Source organism: Nicotiana sylvestris, chromosome 2 (assembly GCF_000393655.2).
Source record: "Nicotiana sylvestris chromosome 2, ASM39365v2, whole genome shotgun sequence".
NCBI lineage: Eukaryota > Viridiplantae > Streptophyta > Magnoliopsida > Solanales > Solanaceae > Nicotiana > Nicotiana sylvestris.
Genome location: NC_091058.1, coordinates 157,747,534 through 157,756,991, shown reverse-complemented (window position 1 = coordinate 157,756,991; position 9,458 = coordinate 157,747,534). Strand labels below are relative to the sequence as shown.

The following is a 9,458-nucleotide window of genomic DNA, read 5'->3' as shown; positions in this document are numbered from 1 at the left end:
CAACGTCTGAAAGATAAAGATACATTGTTTCTGAAATAAGTAAAGGAAACAGGATAAAAGAAAGATAGGAAGTGACGCCAAGGCTCGAGGACGCCTGCAGGACTACCTCGGGTCGCCTGTTGGACTAAAGGCAGCAACCTTACTGTGGTTCGAAGTCTACAACACTGGGATCTACACAAAAGAGTGCAGAGTGTAGTATCAGCACAACCAACTACATGTGCTGGTAAGTGCCTAGCCTAACCTCAGCAAAGTAGTGACGAGGCTAGGACCAAACCACCAAATAAACCTGTGCAGTTAAATCATATACAGCGGAAATATAAAAGCAGGTAATTACAGTTAAAATTTGGGCAGGGGAAGCATGCTTCGGGAAAAAACATATAACAACAAAATATCAAGAGAATATAAAGAAACCAAAATCTAATTACTAACAAAGATAAGGAAAATAAATGCAGAATTCACTTTCATTTCACATCTTGTTGCAGGCGTGCAACCCGATCCCATTTCATATATCTCGTAGCAAGCGTAAAACCCGATCCCATTTCATATAACTCGTTGCAGGCGAGCAACCCGATCCCATTTCATATATCTCGTTGCAGGCGTGCAACCAGATTTCATTTCATATATCTCGTTACAGGCGTACAACCGCTCCCATTTCACATATCTTGTTGCAGGCGTGCAACCCGCTCCCATTCCATATATCTTGTTGCAGGCGTGCAATCCGCTTCCATTTCCTTTATCAACACCAATCACAAAAAGGTCCCGGCAAGGGAACAATAATATCAAAACAAACATCCCGGCAAGGGAACAATAATATGACAATAACATCACGGCAAAGGAACAATAATGATGATAATATCCCGGCAAGGGAACAATAATGATAATAACATCCCGGCAAGGGAACAGTAATGATAATAACATGTGAAGCGTAATAAACCACAACGGAGTCATAACAATTACAATACAAGACTCACGGGCGTGCTTGACACCGACGTATAGATACTCGTCACCATGCCTATACATCGTACTTCACAATTAACACGTAGCAAATAAGACACGACTCCTAATCCCTCAAACTAAGGTTAGACCAAACACTTACCTCGATGCCACGAACACAATTCAAGTCTCTACTATCTCTTTACCTCTTGATTCCACAACCAATTCGCTCGTATCTAGACACAAGTTACTTAATTACATCAATAAACGCTAAATGAATCAATTCTAATGCATGAAAATAACTTTTCCAAAGTTTTACCCAAAAAGTCAAAAATCGCCCCCGGGTCCACATGGTCAAAACCTGAGGTTCGAACCAAAACCTGATTACCCATTCCCACACGAACCCAAATATATAATTTGTTTTAAAATCGGATCTCAAATCGAGGTTCAAATCCCCAATTTTTAAAAAACCTAGGTTCTACCAAAAACACTCAATTTCCCCCATGAAAATCATTGATTTGAGTTGCAATTATGTGAAAAAATGATTGAAGAAAACGAGTTAAAATGGACTTACAATCGATTTGGAAGAAGAGTTGTTCTTGAAAAATCGCCCTAGGGAGTTTGTGTTTTGAAGAGATGTAAAAAATGGTTGATTTTCGGCTAAGTATAAAAATTGCAGGTTGCAGGTCCTGTTCGCAATTGCGAACCCCGACCTCTGCTATGTTGGGAATTGCGAATGGGTTCTCGCATTTACGAGATGGGAAATGCGAACAATTGATCGTATTTGCGATAACAGGCCCAAAAAGGGTGCATCGCATTTGCGAGGGCGTTCTCGCATTTGTGAGAGAGAGCTGGCCTGGGCTACTTTCGCAATTGCGACAAAGCCCTCGCATTTGCTATCCAAATGCGAAGCCTGCAGGCCTGCACAGAAATAGCTGAAGCTTGCAATTCCATAAGTCCAAAAATTCACCCCGTGGCCTATTCAAAACTCACCCGAGCCCTCGGGGCTCCAAACCAAACATGCACACCAACCTAAAAACATCATATGGACTTGCTCGTGCATTCAAATCACTAAAATAACATCAAATATGAATTTGCATCAATATCATGAAATTTTCTTGAGAACTTCAAATTTTCAATTTTCTCAAAAACAATCTGATTCACGCCGTTTCAAGTCCATTTCTTACCAAATTTCACAAACTTATCTTAAATCACATATAAGACCTGTATCGGGCGCCGAAACCAAAATACGGGCCTGATACCATCAAGTTCTAATCACAATTTATTTCCAAATCTCATAAATAATCTTAGAAAACAATTTTCTTTAAAAATTCATTTCTCGGGCTTGGGACCTCGGAATTCAATTCCGGGCATACGCCCAAGTCCCATATTTTCCTACGGACCCTCCGGGACCGTCAAATCATGAGTCCGGGTCCGTTTATCCAAAATGTTGACCGAAGTCAACTTAATTCATTTTATATTCAAAATTTATCATTTTTCATAGATTTTTACATATTGGCTTTCCGGCTACGCGCCCGGACTGCACACACAAAATGAGATGAGACAGAAAGAGGTTTTTAAGGCCTCGAAATGCAGTATTTACTTTTAAAACAAGTGATGACCTTTTGGGTCGTCACAAAGAGTTTTTAGCTTTCCTTAAGTTCAGGGGCCTCCTGGATAATGGGATTTAAGTTCAAGTTTTCTGGACCCTCCAGGATAATGGGATTTAAGTTTAAGTTGCAGGCGCCCACCTGGAGAACAAGAGAATTTATTTCAAATTCTAAGTCAGCATCAGGCGCCCACCTGGAGAACAAGGGAATTCATTTCAAGTTTAAGTTGCAGGCACCCACCTGGAGAACAAGGGAATTTACTTCAAATATTAGGTCAGCATCATGCGCCCACCTGGAGAACAAAGAAATTCATTTCAAGTTTAAGTTGCAGGCGCCCCCTGGAGAACAAGGAAATTTATTTCAAATTCTAAGTCAGCATCAGGCGCCCACATGGAGAACAAGGGAATTTATTTCAAATTTTAAGTCAGCATCAGGCGCCCACCTGGAGAACAAAGGAATTCATTTCAAGTTTAAGTTGCAGGCGTCCACCTGGAGAACAAGAGAATTTATTTCAAATTTTAAGTCAGCATCAGGCGCCCATCTGAAGACCAAGGGTATTCATTTCAAGTTTAAGTTGCAGGTGTCCACCTGGAGAACAAGAGAATTTATTTCAAATTCTAAGTCAGCATCAGGCGCCCACCTGGAGAACAAGGGAATTCATTTCAAGTTTAAGTTGCAGGCGCCCCCTGGAGAACAAAGGAATTTAATTCAAATATTATGTCAGCATTAGGCGCCCACCTAGAGAACAAGGGTATTCACTTCAAGTTTTAGCATCAGGCGCCCACTTGGAGAACAAGGGAATCTATTTCAAATTTTAAGTCAGCATCAGGCGCCCACCTAGAGAACAAGGAAATTTATTTCAAATTTTAAGTCAGCATCAGGCGCCCACTTGGAGAATAAGGGAATTTATTTCAAATTTTAAGTGAGCATTAGGCGCCCACCTGAAGAACAAGGGAATTCATTTCAAGTTTAAGTTGCAGGCGCCCACCTGGAGAACAAGGGAATTCATTTCAAGTTTAAGTTACAGGTGCCTACCTGGAGAACAAGGGAATTTATTCGAGTTTTAAGTCAGTTGCAGGCACTCACCTTGAGAACAAGGGAATTCATTTCTAGTTTTAAGTCATTAGCAGGCGCCCCACCTGGAGAATGAGGGAAGTCATTTCATAATTCAATTCAGAGTCATTTTAAGTTTCATGTAAGCTGCAGGCGCCCACCTGGAGAATGAGGGAATTTATTTCAAGTTTCCAGTTAGTAGCAGGCACCTACCTAGAGAATGGGGGAAGTCATTTCAGAATTCATTTCAAATTTCAAATCAGAGGTAGCACGAGTTGCCTGAAGAATAAGGTTTTTACCTCGAGGCACGGAGGTTTGAGATGACCAAAGAAGAAGTCTCAATCCAAGAAAAAAGAAAGAAAAGAAAAAAGAGGGAAGTGAATCCAAATGCAGAAGCAGATGAAAGATGTGAGTTGCTCAAGACATGACTGAAGTCACGAGCACTGCATGTCGGCTCTTGATCCGAAGAAGCCGTGGAAGAATGAACTAACACCTGCAGCTAACAAGCATCAAGATTCAGATCAGAGTCCGCACGAAGAACCAACCAAGACTCAAGATCAAGCTTCAGAAGACTCATAGATCGGGATCTTGTAACTCGTAGCTAATAGGCTTAGTTAGTCTTTTTAATCTTGATTTTTAATGTAATAACAGGACCGCGGACCGGAACATCGACAGAACGACACCTCAATCGGCTCTCCACCTCGGTATACTCTATCACTATTCCTACTTCTGAACTACACGTGGCCTGATTCATTTATAGCCAAGGAGATGTAGGCAGCTCAGATACCAAGGCTCGGTGACATTCTCCTCTCTTTTAGTTTTGGTCTCTCTAAATAAGGGTCGGGTCAAAAACCTGTCTCGTCATTCTTTGTCTGACAACTCTTCGTGTTTCCAGTCAAAGAAGGGCAGCTGTAGACATGTCATTTTTGACCCTCTCCGAGATTTCATACATTTTAGCGTTTAAATATCTAGTTTAGATATAATATCGCTATTTTAACTAGTTTTGACCCGTTTACTTTATTTTATCACAAAAATAAAAATTACAAAACTAGTTTCTCTTATTTGGCTAATTCATATTTTATTTAGTTATTTTTGGTTTATTTACCTTTCATAAAATTAAAAATATAAAAAAAATAGTTTCGCTTTTAGTATTTAGTTTTATATTAGCTTATTTTAATTAAGAGTGATTTTTATACTTTATAGGTACATTGTTATTTGGTATTCTTAGCCTAGATTCAAACTCAAAAGACATGGTCCAACCCAATTTCCTAAATCCAAGCCCAATTATCCTTTGTCCAATACCCACTAACCTAACCCTAAGACCTAATTTGACCCCTTTTCTATAATAGAGATCAGATTTTTTTAAAAAGGGAAGGACCATCCATTTTTTTAACCTAAGGACTCTTCTTCTTCATGGGGACCCTTCACAACACAAGAAAAAAAAAACCCTAAACAACCTTCAGCTCCTTTATCTTTCTTAACACAAACCCTAGAGAAGAACAACCAAGACCAGATCCAGCCGTCATCCTCTCCAAGCAGCAGTCCATCTCCCTCACCAACTCGCTCCTCTCCTGGCGACGCTGCCAGCAACAGAACCAGCGACCACTCATCTCCAAAACCTCACTGCCACATGACCACCCTCATCACCCGCTTCTGCCATCTCCATAACCAGTCGTACCTCTCTTAATCTTCTTCATCTACACACCACTCTCACCTATCTCCCATACCAACAACCACCAGCGACCACCCTCCAGCTAGCAGCAACAGACGTCGAAGGTAGAAAAGAACAGAGATAGAGAGTCGAAAACAGAGGGGAGGGGGAACGAAATAGAGGCAGAGAACGTACAGAGTCGTTGAGAAAATTCAGGATAGAAACATGGGATGAAAATTGAGTTTCAAAGCGAAGGATTCAGCGGCTCATTTTTATGGTTTTCAATGTTTGTTTAAATTTCAGAAAAAGATAAAAATGTGCATATACGTATATGGATATAGACGTTTCTGTTTTTTTTTCATTTGGGTTTTGAATTTTGGTTTTCAAGTATGAAAATGGAGATCAATTTTGGTTCGGAGTTCGACTCGAGGTGTTTCGGGTTGTCAATTTCCGTTCAAGTTTCCGGCGCCGCTGAAGTTTTCCGGTCAAGGTCCCATCCAGTTAATGAGTTTTGCGATTCAAAGCTTTTGAGGTCCATTCTTTCTTCTATCTCACTCTATGTTTGCAATAATTAACGTTTGATTCGTTGTCTGGTTTATTGCTCACTTTTATTAGTCCATAAAAATTTTTGTAGTATTCATTAACAATCTTGTAGCTTGCTTTAAGCGCGTTATAATATAAATCATCATAGCTACGGGTACGATTCCCGGGATGTAGTCGTGATATATAATTTTCAAATTCGGATGTACATTTTATGTGACCCGACTTCAATTTCCAATAATTTTAAATAAATTAAACATGTCGTGAACCGCGAGTGCATTTCATGTAGCGTGATTTATGATGCGTTTTCAAAAATAAGCAAGTGTATGATGATCATGAATTTTCCTAAAAACATTAAAAGCTGTTAGAAAGTTAAAAATGCACGTAGGTTTAAAATGTGTAATTAATCAGATAATTATGCCAATAATAATAGTTGAGCGACCGTTCTAAAACAACGGAACTCAGGAATGTCTAACACCTTCTCCCGGTTAACAGAATTCTTTACCCGAATTTTTGTATTCGTAAACCATAAATAAGAGTCAACTTCCTCGATGCGGGATTTTAAATCGGTGACTTGGGACACCATAAAATATCCCAAGTGGCGACTCTGTATTTGATATAAATAATCTCGTTTTGGTTATTGTCACTTTAATTGGAAAAACTCACTTATACCCCCTTCGGTGTAGAAAAAGAGGTGTGACAGCTCCTTTTTCTACCCTAGAAGGGGTATAGATGAGTTTTTCCAATTAAAGTGATAATAATCGAAACATGATTATTTATTTAAAATTCAGAGTCGCCACTTGGGATAATTTATGGCGTCTCATGTCACCGGTTTAAAATTCTGAATCGAGGAAGTTTGACTCTGTTCTACAGTCCGCAAAACACAGAAATCCGAGTAAAGAATTATGTTAACTCGAAAGAAGGTGTTAAGCATTCCCGAGTTCTGTGATTTTAGCACGGCCGCTCAACTATTATTATTGGCTTAATTATCCGATTAATTACACATTTTAAACCTGCGTGCATTTTTAACTTTGCAACCGCTTTTAATGTTAGGATAATTCATGATCATCGTACACATTGCAAACCACGCTACATAAAATGCACCCGCGATTCACGATATGTTTATTTTATTATTATTATTATTCAAAATTATGGTCGGGTCACATAAAATGCACACCTGAATTGAGATTTACGTATCTTGACAATGCCACGGAAACCGTACCCATAATCTCGACGATTCATTATTAATCACGCCAAAAAGTTTGCCCACTCACGTATGTCGCAACCCAAAATTGGTAGATCTTTAACCATTCAGAAAAACTACTAGAGATACTAGAACATCAACGCCCGCCAGAGAAAATGAATTTGATCCTCCTAGTCCTAAGCTCCCATTCACATAATATACCATTAATTCAATGATCTAATTCGAAAGACTAGTGGCATCAGACGAGAGATTTAACAATAAAGTAACTTGAAATAGAGTTGGTACAAAAGGAAACTTATAATAGTAACAAAAATTGGAAATGAGTCAACAATTTCCCCTTGACAGATGGTTCATCAAATTTATTAATTAAAAATAAAGAAAGGGTTAGTCCATTAATTTCACCACTTAATTTTTCTTCTTTTTTTATTTTGAGAAAGTGACAAGAAATGGGCACACATATTAGTTTAAATATTAATTGGAACTCCACCACAGTCCTCACTACCAGCGGCGGAGACAGTAGTAGTCTTCTTCACCAATTCACAAACACAAATAAACCAACCAAAACAAAAATAGCTATTACACATGTACATGATTGCATCAATGAAAACTTCGACATAAATGGACCAAATCAAGAGAGTCTCAGACAAGCAACGAAACACGCATAACTACACGGCATTCATAATCGTCAAAACTTAATATCTTGGAAACAGAGAGGAAATTTAAGATTAGAAAGAAATTGACCTCAAAGGGGACATATTTTCCAATTACAGCAGCTGTAGTGTGGAAACTCGGACCGAAAAACCTCGACTGAAATCGCACGGGTCCGGAAAACCTCAACAATCGAGCAGCAAATTTCGACTCAAAAACCTCTTGGAAATTGAGATTTTCAGAAACCTTTTCTTGGTTTTCAGATCTAATTGGTTTGTTTTTAAAAATAGGTGGTTGATTTCTGCTGCGTATCACTGTTGCTGGTTTCCGGCGGGTGGTCGTTGGCGTTTTTCCGGCGAGCTGGGTTGGGTCTGGTGAGAGACGGCAACGGGGGGCTGCTGTGTACGCTTGGTCACCGGAGTTATGGTGAGGAAGACGGGCTGGATATCTTTTAGGGTTCTTTTTTTTTTTTTTTTTTGATTTTGTGAAGATGGGGAAGAAAGGTCTAGGGGGTGTTCTTGGGTTGAAATCACGGCTGCTTCTGTTGGTTTGTGCCTGAGAGATCAGGGGATCTTATTGGAGTTTTAGGCTTGGAGAAGAAGAAGTTCAGGGAGGGCGTGTCGTTGGTGTTGAAGAAGAACAGAGGTGTTCTTAGGTTATGAAACGAAGAAGAACGGCGTGGGTGGTGGTCTTTTTTTTTGTTTCTGCGGCTGATCTCCTTTTTTTTAGGTCTTCTAGGTTTTTTTTCTTTTAATGTGGAGATGAAGGGGTCTTTAGCTTAGGGCGGTATGGGCTTATGGATTGGAGAAGAAAGAAATTGGGCTTGACAAAATTTTGGACTAACTTTTGTCTAAGAATGACTCTTTTTTGGACCGTCTTTTGATTTTAAAATCAAGATCATGTCCATCTTAAAATTAATTTGGTTTTTTCTTCTTTTCTAAAGAACAAATTAAAAATACGATTGTTACTAATTCATGCTAGTTAAGTAAATAACTATAATGCAAAAATACTAAAATTACACATTGAGGTAACAAATAAAACTATTTTTATATTTTTAAATTTTATGAAAGGTAAATAAACTGAAAGTAACAAGACAAAATATCAATTACCTAAATAAAGAAAATATTTTTTGTAATTTTTATTTTTGTGACAAATGAAGTAAAAGAGTCAAAAACTAATTAAAATAGTGATATTAGGCTGTCACGCCCCAACCTCGGGAGGCGCGACCGACGCTCGGTCGAGTGAACCCAACTGAGCAAGCCTTATCCAACACTTCCTACCCAACTCAATATGAATAAGGAAATCATGCTTTCATTTATGTAGATAAGGAAAGATAGTACATTCAACATTGTTAGTTCATTTTATATCACAACATTAAGCCGTAGTTAAGTTTCCAAGATTCCATACAATTACACTTTAGAGAAGCGAGAGTTAGAATTACAACATAGTTCGTAGACTCATCCAAGACCCGTACATAGCCCACACACATGTCTACGGAGCCTCTAAAGATGTAAAAGACAAGTATGACAATGCCGGCAACAAGGCTCCGGCTATACCTCAAAAGTGGAAGTCCACAACAAAAGATGTGCAATGTAACCCCCCTTGAAGGAGAAAGGGGTTCACCAATACTTTGAGAAGAAGGTACTCCACTACGCGCGATCAACACTATCTGCAATGGATCATTCATTTAAAAATGTAGCGCCCCCGGCAAAAGGGACGTTAGTACCATGGAATAGTACTAGTATGTATAATTAAACACCATCTAGTTAGAAAAAACTTTTTATACCAAATATAATGAAGGCACAAGCATAACTTAGCT

General features: G+C 38.9%; 1 long non-coding RNA gene across 1 annotated transcript; it reads right to left on the bottom strand.

The window, feature by feature from the left end:
• Window positions 1-576: 576 nt before the first annotated feature.
• Window positions 577-8,470, bottom strand: LOC104243946 (uncharacterized). Its single transcript, XR_011405514.1, has 2 exons — window positions 7,733-8,470; window positions 577-731 (listed from the first exon to the last, which is right to left on the bottom strand). It is a non-coding gene; the product is annotated as an uncharacterized lncRNA (long non-coding RNA).
• Window positions 8,471-9,458: the final 988 nt, after the last annotated feature.